The sequence below is a fragment of the Argopecten irradians genome, chromosome 10, assembly GCF_041381155.1.
Source record: "Argopecten irradians isolate NY chromosome 10, Ai_NY, whole genome shotgun sequence".
NCBI classification, from domain to species: domain Eukaryota; kingdom Metazoa; phylum Mollusca; class Bivalvia; order Pectinida; family Pectinidae; genus Argopecten; species Argopecten irradians.
This window is the reverse complement of record NC_091143.1, coordinates 5,663,321-5,682,242: the sequence shown is the minus strand read 5'-3', so window position 1 is coordinate 5,682,242 and position 18,922 is coordinate 5,663,321. Positions and strand designations below refer to the sequence as shown.

Genomic DNA, 18,922 nt, shown 5'->3' with positions numbered 1-18,922 from the left:
CTTATAAGATGGTGGTCATCTTAAATATGTTCGATTTGCCCCCGCCCCTCCGCCCCCCCCCCCCCCCCCCCCCCCCCCCCCCCCCCCCCCCCCCCCCCCTCCCCCCCCCCCCCCCCCCCACAGAACTTTAGAAGAAGTTCAAAGTTTGCTTATAAGATGGTGGTCATCTTAAATATGTTCGATTTGCCCCTCCAGCCCCCCCCCCCCCCCCCCCCCCCCCCCCCCCCCCCCCCCCCCCCCCCCCTCCCCCCCCCCCCCCGCCCCACCCCAACAGAACTTTAGAAGAAGTTCCTTATAAGATGGGGTCATCTTAATATGTTCGATGCCCCCCAGCCCCCCCCCCCCCCCCCCCCCCCCCCCCCTCCCCCCCCCGCCCCACCCCAACAGAACTTTAGAAGAAGTTCAAAGTTTGCTTATAAGATGGTGGTCATCTTAAATATGTTCGATTTGCCCTCCAGCCCCCCCCCGCCCCCCCCCCCCCCCCCCTCCCCCCCCCCCGCCCCCCCCCCCCCCCCCCCCCCACCCTCCCCCCCCCCCCCCCCCACCTCCAGCCCCACCCCCCCCCCCCCCCCCCCCCCCCCCCCCCCCCCCCCCCCCCCCCCCCGCAATCCTTTGGTCCTATTCCCCCTCCGCCCCCCCCCCCCCCCCCCCCCCCCTCCCTCCCCGCCCGCCCCACCCAACAGAACTTTAGAAGAAGTTCAAAGTTTGCTTATAAGATGGTGGTCATCTTAAATATGTTCGATTTGCCCCTCCCCCCCCCCCCCCCCCCCCCCCCCCCCCCCCCCCCCCCCCCCCCCCCCCCCCCCCCCCCCCCCCCCCCCCCCACCCCAACAGAACTTTAGAAGAAGTTCAAAGTTTGCTTATAAGATGGTGGTCATCTTAAATATGTTCGATTTGCCCCTCCAGCCCCCCGCCCCGCCCCACCCCTCCCCCCCCCCCCACCTCTCCCCGCCCCGCCCCACCCCAACAGAACTTTAGAAGAAGTTCAAAGTTTGCTTATAAGATGGTGGTCATCTTAAATATGTTCGATTTGCCCTTCCAACCCCCCGCCCCACCCCCCACCCCGCCCCTCCCTGCCCTGCCCCACCCCAACAGAACTTTAGAAGAAGTTCAAAGTTTGCTTATAAGATGGTGGTCATCTTAAGTATGTTTGATTTGCCCTTCCAACCCCCCGCCCCGCCCTGCCCAGCCCCACCCCCATTCTCAATTCCTCCACGTGCCACCTCAATTCCGGACAACAGGAAGAGATGGAAGTTGTAGAATTAAGAAAGAAAGAAAGGCAGAGTGAAACAGAGAGAGAGAAATAAGAAGAATGAAAGAAAGAAAGAAAGAAGATAAAAAGTGAGAAAGAAAGAAGGGAGGAAGAAAGAAAGAAGGAAGGAAGGAAGAAAGAAAGAAGATAGAAAGTGTGAAAGAAAGAAGGGAGGAAGAAAGAAAGAAGGAAGGAAGGAAGAAAGAAAGAAGATAGAAAGTGTGAAAGAAAGAAGGGAGGAAGAAAGAAAGTAAGAAGGAAGGAAGGAAGAAAGAAGATAGAAAGTGTAAGAAAGAAGGAAGGGAGAAAGAAAGAAAGTAAGAAAGAAGGAAGGAAGGAAGAAAGAAAGAAGATAGAAAGTGAGAAAGAAAGAAGAAAGAGAGAAAGAAAGAAAGAGAAAGAAAAAAGAAAGAAAGAGAGATAGAAAGTCTCTAGTAACAACGTTTGTTGAATGAAAGCCCCCCTGCGAGGGGACATCTGTTTATATTGAAAAGGCTGACTCCAAGGCCCCAACCTTGGCAGCTTTCAAATGTTCTGGGGTATTAAAAAAATTTTATGAAAAAAAAAAAAAAAAAAAAAAAAAAAAAAAAAAAAAAAAAAAAAAAAAAAAAAAAAAAAAAAAAAAAAACAAAAAAAAAAAAAAAAAAAAAAAAAAAAAAAAAAAAAAAAAAAAAAAAAAAACAAAAAAAAAATGTATAAAAAAAAAAAATTTGTAAATAAAAAATCAGGAAGTCATACGATAATTTTTCATATATTTTCATATTTTCAGGATAGCAATACCATGGAGATAGTGACACCCGATAGCAGATAATCCTTGATAAACAACCATTAGTAATTACATTGTAGCAGAGCTTCATTAAGGTATATTCACTATAAAACTACCATGAAACGTTTTAATTATAAAATTGTAAAATTAAACTACAGTTCGATTGCAAATGTGCAGGTTTTATAAACAATTATCAGATGATTGCTGTTCAATTCCCTTTTCATCTGTGGTCCAGCAATCTTCCATTCTTTTGTCCATTAACAGTTATTGTTAACATTATTTCTCATAACAGAAGAAAAGAATTTTAATAGTAACTGTGAATTTGGAAACTGAAATAAACGATGTATTGACAAGTTTAAATAAGCATATCATATGTTTTCCATACTGATTGATTTCACTCTCTCCCCAATGGCAGCTCCAGCATATGTACATGTACCTCTTTTGGTGACCTGTGAGGATCCTGACTACCTAGGTTTTAGTTTGGTGACTCTTGCTGGCATATGGTAAATATCTCTGAAGAATGTCTCTATTAGATTAGTGATAACTTCTAAGAATTAGTGACACCATCAGACTAGTGACAACTGATGGCAGGCATTCCTTGATAGGGACCATTTGTGATAAGCAAACCTCATTCACTTAAGACTCATGAAAAGTTGTATTTGAATCATAAAGTTCTATCAGAAAAACACGATCAATATAGGTTATCCTGACCTAATAAAGTATCATGTTAAATTATTTCAAATATTTTCCATTTGCCCTTCCAACACCGCCACTCCCACCCAGTGCCATCTAAATCCAGGACAACAGGAAGAGATGTTGTAGAATAGGAAAATTTAATGTCTTTTATAGGAAAAATATCCATTAGACTAGAAACAAAAATGTGTCTGTTAAGGGTTATCTGACCGAGACCCAAATTTTTTACCTTTGACCCTAATTTTTTCCGCTTTCCTACGAACAAAAAATCGAGATTTCGATCTCAGACTTCCGTTCCGATGTCATGTGGGATTTGTATCCCCATAGGATATGTACTCGGATACAAATCCTATGCATAGGATAAGTATCTAGGTACATATCCTATGGGGGATACTTCATCTTATATGACACCAGCCATTACTTTACAGAGAAAGACACTAAAAAAAAAAAAAAAAAAAAATCCGACCTACCCACCCTATTTTTTTGCCCTTAAAACCCTAAACAGACATTTTTTTTGCCATATCAAAATATATAGAATATTCGGTTTGCAATAAGGTCTTGAAAACTGAAAAAAGAAAGGTACCAGATACATTTTCAGTAAGAGAGTTAAATACAAAAGGATGATGCTGATGTTGCTATGTAAATTCATCATTGAGTTACAGCTGTTGCTGCTGCTGCTTGAATTTGTCTTATACCATCTGCTTCAAAATATGTGTATTTGTCACCATCTTAATGTTTGTGTCTTAAGATGTCAATGAATAATTGTCACTTTAAATCATAAGGCCACATATATTCTTTCAAGCAAAGATGACATTGCCTCTTCTTCTGTTAGACAGGGGACCCCTCCTACCTATTGATGCCTCTTCTTGTGACGTAGGAAATTATCTAAGCGAATATTTGTTGTGTTGCCATTTTTGCCTCCTTATTTTCTGCTTAGATTGGCCATTAGGTTTGACTTGTGATTAAAGCTTTGGTCACAGGTGCCACAATGATAATCTAGGCAGGCTCTGTGATGGCAGTTCAATTTTTTGAAGAACAGAAGTTCTATGACAATCTCATAGTCAATTTCATTGTTTTTGTCATCAACAGCGGCGCACCACTCCAAAAGCGTCTACATTAACTAGGGTGTACCGATTTAGGGCGGGATTACTGTTCTAGACGGAAAGAAAGATAATGAGTAATCCGTCCCCGTAATTATCGGCAACCTTTCCGACTTATAGTTCATGTGGACACTTTAAGGGTAGTGCTGCGCTATAGGTGACAACTGCATTGAATTGACAGTGCAATTGCTGGTGAACTTTGGTCCTTCAATAAAAAATTGAACTGCTATCACAGAAAGCCCACCTTGATCATCATTGTCACAGCGATAATCCAGGCAGGCTTGTTGATGGTTATTTCATTTGATTGAAGAATGGTTCTATTACAATCCCAGTCGATTTCACCGCTTTGTCACTAACCGCTGTGCACAACTCCAAAAGGGATCAACAAAGACTAGAGTGTACTGGTATAGGGCGGGATTACTTTTCTAGACGGAAAGACAGAAAATAAGTAATTCGTCCCCGTAATTATCGGCAACCTTTCCGACTTATAGTTAACGTAGACACTTAAAAGGGTACTGCTGTGCTGTTGGGGTCAACTGCATTGATTTGACTGTGCGATTGCTGTAGAACCTTTGTCCTTCAATCAGAAAATGAAAGTACCATCACAAAAAGCCTGCCTGGATTACCATTGGGGCACCTGTGACCAAAGTCCACAAGCCAAGGCTGGAAAGTGGGCATAAGTTGGCTTCCAGTGCTAAATGAAGTGGAAAACTCAGATGCAAAAATTGCAACACAGCATTTATTCGATAAGATAAGTATCTACTGAACAAGAAGATGGTTATCAGATGGCGAAGAAGACAAGCCTGTGGCCTGTAACAATGGAGAACACATGAAGACTCAAGGGAAGAAAAAATAATGAACAAGAATCCTTTGATACCAAAATGAGGTAGGTCAGATCTTGCTAATGAGGAGGAATGGGTTAGGAAATGTAAAAATTACATTAATGAAGGAATGTCAATGAACAAAGCACAAGTGAAAATGGAGGGAAAATTAAAGGAAATAAGCATGTTTGACACAAAGTTTGGGTCCAGTTATCAAATACTAACGCATGTTATTCAGTATGTCTGCTATCCTGGGTGAATTATAGGACCATATATCCCCCAAGAAGGCAATTTAATGTACTTTACTTCTGACTGGTAAAAACTAAATTATCGTTTTCTGCTATTTACAGTAAGATTTGGTGAACATAATATTTCTGGTTAAAATCTGTTATTTTCTTCAGTCTCTGTTTTGTTTCTTGGAATCACTTGCAATGTGGTTATCTAAGATATGAATCTATGTCTCATTACATATATAGAATATCTGTTTCTGACATGGGGAGGTAATCAAGGTTGGAATTTTATGAAAATTTTGGTCAATTTTTGGTGGGGAATTTTACACAAGATGGCACCTCCTGCCAAAAAGTTTAGCAAGATGATACATCTTTAAAAAAATTTATTCACAGGTGTGTGTGATGACCTTCTTAAAAATTAGTGATGAACCTGGACAGTGGCAAATGTTAACATTATCATCTATGAGAAATAATTTGGTTCTGTAGTCTCTTTGCGATGACAACCAGATACGATGTTTTCATCATTGGATTAGTGTGAATCTTAACTACAAGACAGATTTTCAAGGAGAGATTTTGGCAGAATTTAAATCATATCATGCGTCCGTCAACATAAGACAGATTTTCAAGGAGAGATTTTGGCAGAATTTAAATCATATCATGCGTCCGTCAACATTTTTTACTTACATGTGTTAAGTTGAAGAAGTGATATAGCAATTTATAGCTCACCTGGGTGAGCTTATGTCATGGCGCGGCGTACTCCGTCATCCGTCCGTCCGTCAACATTTCCTTTAAATCGCTACTAGCCATAGAGTTCTGCATGGATTGTAACCAAATTGGCCACAAACATCCTTGGGGAAAGGGGAACAGAACTTGTATAATTTTGGCTCTGACCCCCCGGGGGCAGGAGGGGCGGGGCCCAACAGGGGAATTTGAGGTAACCCTATAAATTGCTACTTGTCCTAGATTTCTGCATGGGTTGTTACCAAATTTGGCCACAAACATCCATTTGGAGAAGGGGAACAGAACTTGTGTAAATTTTTAGGTAAATATTCAAATTCCTTCAGAAAAGAAACAATGAACCTGTATTCAGCATATTACTTGGCTTTACAAACCAGGTGATCGATACAGGCCCTCTGGGCCTCTTGTTTGTAAACAAAAGGGCTGTGGAGGTTTCCTCCATGCAACACTAATGTTTCTTCAAGGTGATTCTGTTTCTGTCTGGGATTGTCTCCCCTTGATTGATATCAATATTCCCTGTTTCTGATCAGAGAGATTATCAAATATATACTCAATATAAAACAAAAAGTTATCAATACTACATTTGTATTTCAGTAATTCATATATGATAATTGCAATAAACTGATTTCATTGTCAATTCACTATTTTTATGTCTTTTTCCTTTTTTTTCAGTTTGTCCGCGGCTTGATGTTTGAGGCTGATATTTGAGTCTAGAAGAATTTGGTAAACAGATAAATTCTAAAACTACAGGTAGGATGTACTTTACTTCTGATGTAAAAACTGAATTATCATTTTCAATTAATTACAGTAAGATTTGATGAACTCCATATTTGTATATTCTGTTATTTTCTTCAGTCTTTGCTTTGTTTCTATCTAATTCATCACTTGTTATGTGGTCATTTAAAACATGATTCTATTTCTTATTATGGAGAATGTTGCTATGATTACAAGATTTATACTTTTCATCTGTGGTCCAGCGTTCGTTCGTCCTTTTGTCAATTAAAAATAATTATAACTATTGTTAATGTTATTTCTCAAAAAGAATTAAGACACAGATTCTAATAGTAACTGAGAATTTTGATAGAAACTATAACAATAAACAATATATTGGCTTGTTTAAATCAGTATACCATATGTTTTCCACCATACAGATTGATTTCACTCTCTCCCCAATGGCAGCTCCAGCTTATGGACCTCTTTTGGTGAATTACCCTGGGGAGGGGGTCAAGTTTACTATAGTTTATATAGGGAAAATGCATTTATGATCAGTTTTTGCTCAATTTTCATAGGAAATTAGTAAAAATTGCTTAGAATTATAAGTCTGATTGAGATAGCATTTTAACATCATATCCATATTGGTCCTGGCCGACCCCCTGGTGGCAGAGGGGCGGGGCCCAAAGGGGTCTAATAGGCTAAAACTTAAAAAAATCTTCTAAAATTCTGGAAATAGTAGAATCAAATACTCTTTATGGATGGAAAGGTCTTAAGGGGTTTTATGAAAATTGGGAACAATATGACCCTGGAGTCTCACGCTTTCCCCTGGGGAGTTTACTTTATTTTATATAGAAAAAACACATTTATGAACATTATTTGCTCAATTTTCAAAATAAGTCAAACTTGATTAGAATTATTAGTCTCAGATATAGCATTTTCACATCCATATCGGTCCTCGCTGATCCCCTGGGGGACCAGAGGGGTTGGGCCAAACAGGGTCAAAATGACTAAATTTAAAAAAATCTTTATCTGAGTTCACAGGTTTGATGGAAGCAAATACTCTCCATTGAATTAAAAAGTCAAATCTATAAAATCACTGATCTACTTCAAGGGCCTAGTCTTTGTTTCATTCTATATCTGAACTCAAGTGACCATAAAGGCCCATGGGCCTCTTGTTTCTGTTACCATGGAAACTTGGTCAAAAATACCAAATTACTCTCTCCTTTGTTTTCAGACTATAACTCCAAAATCGTTCAACGCAGCTCCATTAAACTTTCTGAATATTTCAAACAAATACCCTTTTTGAAACTGGAAACTTAGTCAAAATACATGTACCAAATTACTGTTTTTGTTTGCTGGCTATAACTGAAAACTTCCTGTATATATATATCAGACAAGTGGCCTAGGTTGCGCGTTTTTCTATTGCGGACCTTCCATTTTTGGATTATTTTTGTTTCCATGGAAACCCAGTTAAAGATACCAAATTATTGTTTCTTTTTATTACCTGCTGTTATTATTTTAGTTTTACAATACATGTACTCACATACATTTTATACTTTTTATACTTGAATATTTCAATTTTTACTGAAGTTGGACTCGATGAAACTACTTAAAAAATCTGCTTTCATTTGCTCATGAACTTGAGTATGAACTTGGTATCTTTACATCGGTTTTCGCGCAAGAAAATATTTTATCTAGACCTACTTTTGCCTAAGAAGCTTCCTACTAGGCCTAGGCATAGATCTAAACAGTGATGGCTTAAAAAATGCAAATATTACGGACAGATTTCTACAATTTTCAAAGCATTTTTATGAACTCTCGTTTTACTGACTCCGTTACTCTTGTGTATTGTGCCAATAAAATTGTCCCTGTGTGACGCATGTCAAAACTAAGAACGTCTCGGTTACAAACAAATCATGAAGCCTAAACAGCGATAAGAAATTCTATATAAAAGTCAATGAGTGTTGATTTACCTTTAATCAGTTGTTTAACTTGTATCAAGGCTAAAGGCTACATAAACCACTAGAACCGTTCCCATCACGTTGCGTACGGTGACTCTCTATTTTGAATCAAAGTGGGAGACAACCGTATCACACAGTCTAGACATTATCCTTCCTCGTCTTTGGCGGACGATTTTTGCAATCACTTCTAAATCTATTGTAAATGTTTTATGTTTCATCTGGATTATATTGATAATAAAGCTGCTCTAAATAAATATATGACAAATTGTAATATTTGCGCTATTTATTTTTAATTAGTTGTATTCTAATGACGCACTATTTTCTTACGTCTCTTGTTGTAGACTTGCACAAGCCCAGAAATTCGCAATTTTTTAAACAAAAATCAACAAAAATCTAATACGATTGAATTGAAAAATAAGTATCGAATCTTGCTTTGGTCGATTTCATGGGGTACGTGATGAATTGAGTTGCTCTTGAAACAAATTCAACATGAACTGCTTCACAGTTCATTCAATTTGTTTCAAGAGCAACTCAATTCATTACCCAATGAAATCGACCAAAGCAAGATTCAATCCTTAAATAATTGTTAATTTGACCTTGATGTATTTGATTTTGTATACCAAGTCGGGGGGTGGGGGTATATAAATGTCATGCTTTGCAGCTCCTTGTTTATATTATGACAAGGATTTCCAAATTATTAATTTTGTTATTTATATGTTTTATTTGTCATATCATATGTTTTTCACCATAATAAACAGGATAGTGACAACCAACAGGAAAGAGACAACCACCAGGATAGTGACACCCGGTGGCAGGCGGTCCTTGGTAGTGACCATTAGTGATGAACAAAGCTCCATTCAGGTAATAATGATAGTCTTTCTTTCCTCTAAACTAAAGATTACAACATCACATTATAATGATGTTTATATAAATAAAGACATAATATGCTAAATTAGAATTATGAGAAAAATGTTTTGCAAAACAATTTGTTTATTAAACATGCAACTGTAAGTACATCTGTTTTATGTTACATTCAGGCATGACAAATGAATATTCAAGTACTTGGTGAATAAATAACTTCGTTAATGATATACATTCACAATTTAATAGATCAGTTATTGAAGACAGAAAACATGTTGTAAATATTTATAACACAGACAATTCTAAAATTTTCTAAATCTTTCTTCTGTAATCATTTACTATAAAACTCCCATGAAGATTATATTTGAATTTTAAAATTAAACTGCAGTTTTTATATAGGGATCTGAGGTCTCAATGCACATTATCAATTTTCTTTTCTTCAAGAGAGAATACTATTTTCATAGATTTATGTGAAAATAAAGAGACTTAAGTTGGAATTAAGATTAAGATGGAATTTCCCAGTATTTAAAAACAAAACAAAAAAACAACTTATATTTATATTTTTGTAACATATTGTCAAGTTAGGAACAAGAGATCCAGAATGGTCCAGAGGATCTGTATCGCTGCATTTCAAAGATTTTAGTTGTTTGGTTGTCTGATTAGATCTATGTCCTATGCCAGAATCATCTGAGAGCAGTCTATCATGTAAACAATGTGATGCATGTGTGAACAGCGCATGTATTTTGGGAGGCTGCAGTATGTTAAATGTTGTGCCGTTTAGTAATTGTGGAACTTTTTATAGTGCTATCTCACTGGAGCATGTCATTTAAGATACCGAACAAGCATACTCAGCCTTTTACATTATACTGACAACGGCAAACCAGTCCTCCCACTCCCTTCACAACTCTACAGACTATGGTGTCTTGGCCAGGGATCATAAGTGGACTAGTGTCAAGGAAGACCTGAAAGAAGCATCGTAGCACATTTATTCTTTAAAAGAAGAAAACCTACTTTTTCATTAAAACAGAAACCTCCATAATTTTCAAATCGGGTTTAGTTTTATAATAAATCATATTTATATTGCAGAAGATAAAATTCTAAATTCTTTTCTTTGCTATTATTTTAAAAGTATGTAGTAGTTTTTTTCCAAATAATTCAGAAGTTTAGATTATGATAATAATGACACATTTGTTAATGTTATATTTTAGTCTATGAGAGCCAGTAGGATCATTTTTGCTCTTGCAATATAATCGGTATATTTTTCAAAATAGTGCCTCTCATAATCTGTTTTATGCAAAGTTTAAAGATAGCCATTGTAGTAAACAAACAAGCTGATATAATGCCCTGTTTTTTGAGTAACTTGTTTTCTAGAATTTTTTTATAGTATTCAATTAAAGAATATAGAAAAGTACAGTTCTTTAATCCTTATACTCACTTTGCAAGACATTGACAAAAACCTCCCAACTGACAGGACACAAACGACTAGACAGAACTGACTTGGGAGGCGCGTACGAACTGACCCTATCATTAAAACTACTAATTCACATTCTCACTCCAAAGGACTTCTTTCCTATATTCTTTAGTAATAATATTACCATAAATTTCAAAATTGTATATATTATTATTTAATGATTAATTTTGAATTTCAATGAAATAAAGTAAGTTAATTAAAAAAGAATAAATAAATTGAAAATATTTTATTGGAAATAAGTGTTAATTTTAAATTTTATTCTTCTACAAATACTGGTTTGAGCTTAATTGTGACCACTGTCCTGTAGACCAAAATGTAGATCTGTTTTTATGCTAAAATATTTTTTTCCAAGAAAATCATGGTAATACAATAATCATTGAATTATCAACATGATAGGAATTTTGATAAAAGACCAAGATGTATTATATTATGTCATTGATAACAATTTTTAATTAAGGAGTTATCTTCCTTCTTTATATCACCTAGATGTCAATATTTTCAATTCTATTTTTAATTAAGGAGTTATCTTCCTTCTTTATATCACCTAGATGTCAATATTTTCAATCCTATTTTTAATTAAGGAGTTATCTTCCTTCTTTATATCACCTAGATGTCAATATTTTCAATCCTATTTTTAATTAAGGAGTTATCTTCCTTCTTTATATCACCTAGATGTCAATGTTTTCAATCCTATTTTTAATTAAGGAGTTATCTTCCTTCTATATATCACCTAGATGTCAATGTTTTCAATCCTATTTTTAATTAAGGAGTTATCTTCCTTCTTTATATCACCTAGATGTCAATGTTTTCAATCCTATTTTTAATTAAGGAGTTATCTTCCTTCTATATATCACCTAGATGTCAATGTTTTCAATCCTATTTTTAATTAAGGAGTTATCTTCCTTCTTTATATCACCTAGATGTCAATATTTTCAATCCTGTATTTATAACAGCATTTAAGTTAATAATATATAGTGAACTAAAAAATCGCAAAATTAGATTATGGAGGTTATAACTGTTATTTTGAAATAAGTACATTTAATTTATGAATATAAAAAAGATGCACCCTGTTCAGCATAATTACATGCATGTCATTTGAGCGCTTGTAGAGCTTGCATTGAGGCATCTGTCAATAATCAAGCATCTACACAAAACAAAGTTGCCTCCCTTATCATGACCTTGTCATCTTAAGGAATCAAAACTTTATTTGTTTTCAATTTTCTTTAGAGCGAGACAGTATTATGGTAGTTTAATGTAGATGGGCAATGAGTGAGAATTTTGAGGCTGGTTCCGTACAATACTAGAACAGTATTTGAAATAGGAATTTCACTCACAGTGGTACATATTCTCTGGGTCTCTTGTTATTTAAACTATTTTGTACAATTGGTACTGCCTCCACAATATTATTATACAAATTCTAAATGTTCTAAATTAGAAAATATTTTGTCAAAGTACTGTCCCACAGTCCACAAAGCTTATTATTTTGTTTCAAAACTATTGGGTTTTCATTTTTACATTTTAAAGAAGTTAAAAATAATTTTGATTTTCAGAAAGAATAGCTAAATTTTTTTTTTAATTGTATTGGTATATAAAAATCAAGCCCACTGACACTCGATTTTCATGATTGTTTTAGAAAGAGCGACTTGTTTTCTTTTGAACTGCATTTTTTTTCTGTGAAGCGCTGAATCTGAAAATTGTTTTTAAAAAAATCATCTTCAAAATTGAGCAGGTATGGGCAATATACAAGTTCAAATTCTTTATTCTTTTTCTGTTTTCGGATTGTTTAAGTTTTAAAAAACTAAACATGCTTAGTCTTCCATAATAATATTTCAGTATACATGTAGAATGAACTTTAATACCACCGCCACAGTTCTCATCAAATAAGTATCTGATACAGACAATGTTGTAATTGCTCAAAATCAAACACACTATCATATTCTTTTTATTCCATTTTCAACTTTGATATGAACTCCTATTTCCAGAGATCTATATTAGAAAAAAAGTTAAGTCATTGGGAAAAAATTTACTTTTCAACAAAACATCCATACTTAAAAGCTTTTAAATATTTCAATAATTATCAGACCATGGTAAGATTAGAATGACAGTGTTCTGACGTCTGTGAAAATCGGGATTCGGACACATGGCAAATTTCTGGATTTCTATAAATTCCAGATGTATGGTGTAATATCAAGTTATATATATATAAAGTCATTGTAATTCTAAATATAACGAAAATAAACTTATTGAGTTGGGTAGATGTATGCGGTAGGCACATGCAGTACATGTGCATTTGTAGGGTTTAAATCCACGAGATTGCTATCTATCAACCTATATATAGACATATATAGGAAGTTGCAAGTGTTCGAGTTTAATTTCAAACACTTTTATTGACAAGTATCAAAGTGATTAGACAGCAGGTGTTGTCTGTATAAGTCTTCTCCCTTATCAGTTTCAGTTTCTTTTATAGATAATTTGTGCAGGAACTAATGATGTTTTCTCTGTTGTAGAATTTGGAATGATTTCTGTGTATATAAGTAAAATGTCCTAGACTTGGTGTAGGATTCTAGAGGACCAGCATACATTGGACCTAACTTTACAGAGATGTCCCATTTGGAGGTTACAGTGTTTATACAGTGTCTACAGATGTTTCTTAGATGTCCACTGGATGTTTCCTTGTTTTAAGACTGTTTAATAAAGACTATCCTATTCGGTCATGTTAAATAAAAACTATCTTATTCGGTCATGTTGAATAAAGACTATCCTATTCGGTCATGTTTAATAAAGACTATCCTATTCGGTCATGTTTGATAAAGACTATATCTTATTTGGTCATGTTTGATAAAGACTAAATCTTATTCAGTCATATTTCATAAAGACTCAATCTTATTGGGTCATGTTTAATAAAGACTAAATCTTATTGGGTCATGTTTTATAAAGACTAAATCTTATTCAGTCATGTTAAATAAAGACTAAATCTTATTCAGTCATGTTAAATAAAGACTATCTTATTCAGTCATATTTCATAAAGACTACCTTATTCAGTCATATTTCATAAAGACTATCTTATTCGGTCATGTTTTATAAAGACTAAATCTTATTCGGTCATGTTAAATAAAGACTAAATCTTATTCAGTCATGTTAAATAAAGACTATCTTATTCGGTCATGTTAAATAAAGACTATCTTATTCAGTCATATTTCATAAAGACTATCTTATTCGGTCATGTTAAATAAAGACTAAATCTTATTCAGTCATATTTCATAAAGACTATCTTATTCGGTCATGTTAAATAAAGACTATCTTATTCGGTCATGTTAAATAAAGACTATCCTATTCGGTCATGTTGAATAAAGACCATCCTATTCGGTCATGTTGAATAAAGACTAGTCTATCCTATTGGGTCATGTTTAATAAAAACTATCCTATTCGGTCATGTTTGATAAAAACTATCTTATTCGGTCATGTTTGATAAAGACTATATCTTATTTGGTCATGTTTGATAAAGACTAAATCTTATTCAGTCATATTTCATAAAGACTATATCTTATTGAGTCATGTTTAATAAAGACTAAATCTTATTGGGTCATGTTTTATAAAGACTAAATCTTATTCAGTCATGTTAAATAAAGACTATCCTATTCGGTCATGTTGAATAAAGACTAGTCTATCCTATTGGGTCATGTTTAATAAAAACTATCCTATTCGGTCATGTTAAATAAAGACTATATCTTATTGGGTCATGTTTAATAAAGACTATATCTTATTGGGTCATGTTTAATAAAGACTAAATCTTATTCAGTCATGTTTTATAAAGACTAAATCCTATTCAGTCATGTTAAATAAAGACTATCCTATTCGGTCATGTTTAATAAAGACTATATCTTATTGGGTCATGTTTAATAAAGACTAAATCTTATTGGGTCATGTTAAATAAAGACTATATCTTATTGGGTCATGTTTAATAAAGATAGTTATCTATTGGGTCATGTTTAATAAAAACTAAATCTTATTCAGTCATGTTAAATAAAGACTAAATCTTATTCAGTCATGTTAAATAAAGACTATCCTATTCGGTCATGTTGAATAAAGACTATCTTATTCGGTCATGTTTATACATCCTATTCAGTCATATTTCATAAAGACTAAATCTTATTGGGTCATGTTTAATAAAGACTAAATCTTATTCAGTCATGTTAAATAAAGACTATCCTATTCGGTCATGTTTAATAAAGACCATCTTATTCGGTCATGTTGAATAAAGACCATCCTATTCGGTCATGTTTGATAAAGACTAAATCTTATAATTATTCAGTCATGTTTAATAAAGACTAAATCTTATTGGGTCATGTTTGATAAAGACTAAATCTTATTCAGTCATATTTAATAAAGACTAAATCTTATTGGGTCATGTTTAATAAAGACTAAATCTTATTCAGTCATATTTCATAAAGACTATCTTATTCGGTCATGTTTGATAAAGACTAAATCTTATTCAGTCATATTTCATAAAGACTACCTTATTCAGTCATATTTCATAAAGACTATCTTATTCAGTCATGTTTTATAAAGACTAAATCTTATTCGGTCATGTTAAATAAAGACTAAATCTTATTCAGTCATGTTAAATAAAGACTATCCTATTCGGTCATGTTTGATAAAGACTACCTTATTCAGTCATATTTCATAAAGACTATCTTATTCGGTCATGTTTAATAAAGACTAAATCTTATTCGGTCATGTTTAATAAAGACTATCTTATTCGGTCATGTTTAATAAAGACTAAATCTTATTCGGTCATGTTTGATAAAGACTAAATCTTATTCGGTCATGTTTAATAAAGACTAAATCTTATTCGGTCATGTTTAATAAAGACTAAATCTTATTCGGTCATGTTTGATAAAGACCATCTTATTTGGTCATGTTTAATAAAGACTAAATCTCATTCGGTTATGTTTAATAAATACTATCCTATTCGGTCATATATTTGTTATTGCGGCCTTCTAAAATCCAGCATTTGAAATCTTAAGCATTGAGTGCTGGTGCACCTCCTGCTAACCTGCACTGCAGGATTTTTCAGGTTGGGTGGCTCGCTTGGTTTCACAAAAGCCCTTAGGACTCAGATATGTACATTTTACACATCCAATAAATATCCAGCAGCTTAATACAGCGTTCAAAAGAATGTCAGTCTTGTGTTTTTATTTCAATTGAAATATTTAGAAATGAAATAATTTATTTTCGGATAAGGCCTAAAAAAATATATGTATGTTTCAGGTACCCCTACCTACCCTAGTTTTTACTTCCGACCCTAGCTATTTTATCATACTTTTTCAAAACAACAATGTTGTGTGTGAAGTTGTCAGCTTAGATTTTTTAGCAGGCTTGAAGTTTATCCAGATAAAGTTCAATTTTGAATACGGTAATGAGAAATAAAAGACCTCCAGCCAGCCTAAACCCTGAATGACAAATTACTTTGTAACCCCTCCCCCGGCTCTCCTAAACAAATAAAATAAAAAAAAAAAAAAAAAAAATAAAATCCCGACCGACCTACCCTATATTTTTCAGTCATGTAACCTGAAACATGCATATAATTTTTTTGGCCTAAGGTATGAAGCAGTATACATATCTTGTCTACACTGTCGGAATAACTTCTTTGGCCAAAATGAATTTGGATCTTACTCATGCCAGTAAAGGCATTTGTAATCCATGTTAACAGTTCATCTCCCTGTTTTACCGTCTGGTGCAGTGAGAGTAAACTAAAGCGCTAATTAGGACGACGATGGGAAACATCAGATGACCCGTGTGACGAAAATCAACATTTATTTTAACTTTGAGGCAAAATTTGCCATGTCAATTTTAAAGTGAATAGTCTGGCCAAGGAAAACTAAAGTCTGCATAATACATGTAGTGTTAATATATCCAGTATAATTTCTTATGAAATAGAAAAATAAATTTCCTGTCAAAATTGATCTGCACACGAAGAAATTCATTTATATTGTAGGAATCCTAACACGTGACATTGCCACGTAGCCTCGCTTTCCTTGGAATTCTTGTTATAACTGCGCTTAATTTCCACAGGGCTTTTCCATAAATTCAATAGACAACACAGAACAACATAAGCAGAACTTGACTGTTGTTTTGATATACAAGGACTTTTGGAACGCCAAGGAATGCATTTAGACTGGTTTTCTTTGCCTGGCTATTCACTTTAAAGGTGGGGCTCTTTCAAATTTTGCAGTGTTTAAATTAAGGTCTAGGTATATTTCTCCTTTATGTGCATTTTTTCTTTTTTTTTTTAAAAAGGAAGAAAGGGCCTAAATGATAATTTCTAACAGTATTATGGGTATGTGTCAAGAGGACCCCTTGTATCCACCTTTTGAACATATTTGTGATTTGAAAAAAAAAAATTGTTTGCTAATGAAAAAGGATTCATTCTTTATTTTATATTCATTTTTAATGTAATATATTTACTAATAGTTTGACTACAAACTGATTTTCAATCAACCATTTCAAATTTTTGACAGGATAAATGTTAAAGGTTTTGAGGTTGCTTCACATATTTGGCATGCTATTGATATTTGTCAACACTTAATTAAGTAGATTTTCAAATGCTAAACTGTAACCAATGAGATTTACCTGTAGGTGACATTAAATTCAAATTTGATGATAAGTACCCTAATAAAACAACAATTAGTGATCGAATTATGTAATCTAATCAAATAGATATACACTAAAATTACAAAATGTAGTGCATTTTCAGGCGCGGATCCAAGGGGGGTTGACCCGGAGTACACCCCCCCCCCATTTAAAATAGGAGAGGGGGGAAAAAGAAAAGAGGGAAGGACGGGAAAGTGAAAAAAGAAGGAATTAGATAAAGAGTGAGAATTAGACAGAAAGCTTCATTTTATACCTTTAATGGAATAATTATATTCTAATTTTTTTTTCGTATTAAGGTTTTATCCCCATGGTTTAAAAGCTAAATCCCTTCAAGTATTTACTTAAATTCCTAAAAAAAATTGTAAACTCCCATGTTTATTAGGTCACCTGAGACGAAGTGACCTATTGTAATCACCTTTTGTCCGTCTTCGTCCGTCGTGTGTTTGTAAACAATTTACATTTTCGACTTCTTCTCCAAAACCGCAGAAGCAATTTCAATGAAAATTTCTAAGGTATAAGGCCAATCAAAATAGTGAATTTTATGACCCCCACCCCAAGGGGGCTCTGGGAGGGGCCAAAAGGGGTAAAATTGACTAAAATTTCAAAAACCTTCTCCACTCATAAATGTGGTAGAATCAAATATTCTTTCTAATCATAGATAGAAAAGGCCCCTTACAGAAATATAGGGCTTCTTGCAAACGATTGCAGTAAACTTGCAGCAAGCCTGCTGCAAACTTGCCGCAACCATTTGCAGCAAGCTTGCGACAAGCTCATATTTCGTATGCAAATTAGTTTCTTGCAAACAGTTGCTGCAAGCTTGCCTCAAACTTTGTCTTAAACCTGCTTCAAATTTAGGTTGGATCAGTCTTGTCGCAAACCTGCAGCCATTTTTGAAAAAAAGTTTCCTGCAATGTTGATTATAATCGTATATAACGAAATAGCATCATAATGCATGCACATGTATTAATTAGGATGTACACAGCCGGTATACACTAATAACGCAGAAAGACAAGGTTTTTTAAACATATTACATTTCTGTCAGTTTATTATCATTTAAAACCATTTTCATAACAATTGTACATATAATCACAGTTCTTTTTATGACAATAAGTTAATATATACATACTCAAATAGGACAATGTAAAAATGAATGGCTGCCCATCTATTTTTTGTGTCAAATTAAGCTGCATATATATCATACACATTATTGAAAATTATTAAGTGAAGCAAATATTAATGAATCTTTGTAACAGAGAACACTGATTACTTACAGATAAGAAATATTCATTTAAAACAGATCAATGTAAAAAGTTTAAATCAAATCAACAACCATTGATGAATAAATGACAAAGGTAACTCATCTAGAATACAACCTTAGTATACTTTTATGAGCAACATTGATCCATATAAATGCACTAGAAGCACAATAAAAAAAACTAAGAGATCCCAGAGGGATCTTGGCGCCCACCAAAGAATGATCTATGTCTGACAAAGGAAAGAGGGATCTTTTTCTCTGCTTTTCAAACTTTTGCAAACATACTTATACATATAAAATTTGAGACAGATCGCTTCAGTACTTTCTGATAGACAGCAGTAACAAACTTCAACTATCAAAATCCAAGATGGCTCCTTGGCGGCCATCTTGTTGATCGATCGGTCCC

At 34.6% G+C, this 18,922-nt stretch overlaps 2 long non-coding RNA genes across 3 annotated transcripts in view; one reads left to right on the top strand and one right to left on the bottom strand.

The window, feature by feature from the left end:
* LOC138332983 (uncharacterized) overlaps window positions 1–18,922 on the bottom strand; it is a 323,160-nt gene that overhangs the window by 299,061 nt on the left and 5,177 nt on the right. The window lies entirely within an intron of this gene.
* LOC138332969 (uncharacterized) lies at window positions 1,074–13,422 on the top strand. Of its 2 annotated transcripts, none has more exons than XR_011209914.1 (6): window positions 1,074–2,113; window positions 2,434–2,521; window positions 3,544–4,697; window positions 6,273–6,350; window positions 9,034–9,136; window positions 13,156–13,422. It is a non-coding gene; the product is annotated as an uncharacterized lncRNA (long non-coding RNA). The 2 variants fall into 2 exon arrangements; XR_011209913.1 differs by having other exon boundaries at window positions 13,115–13,422.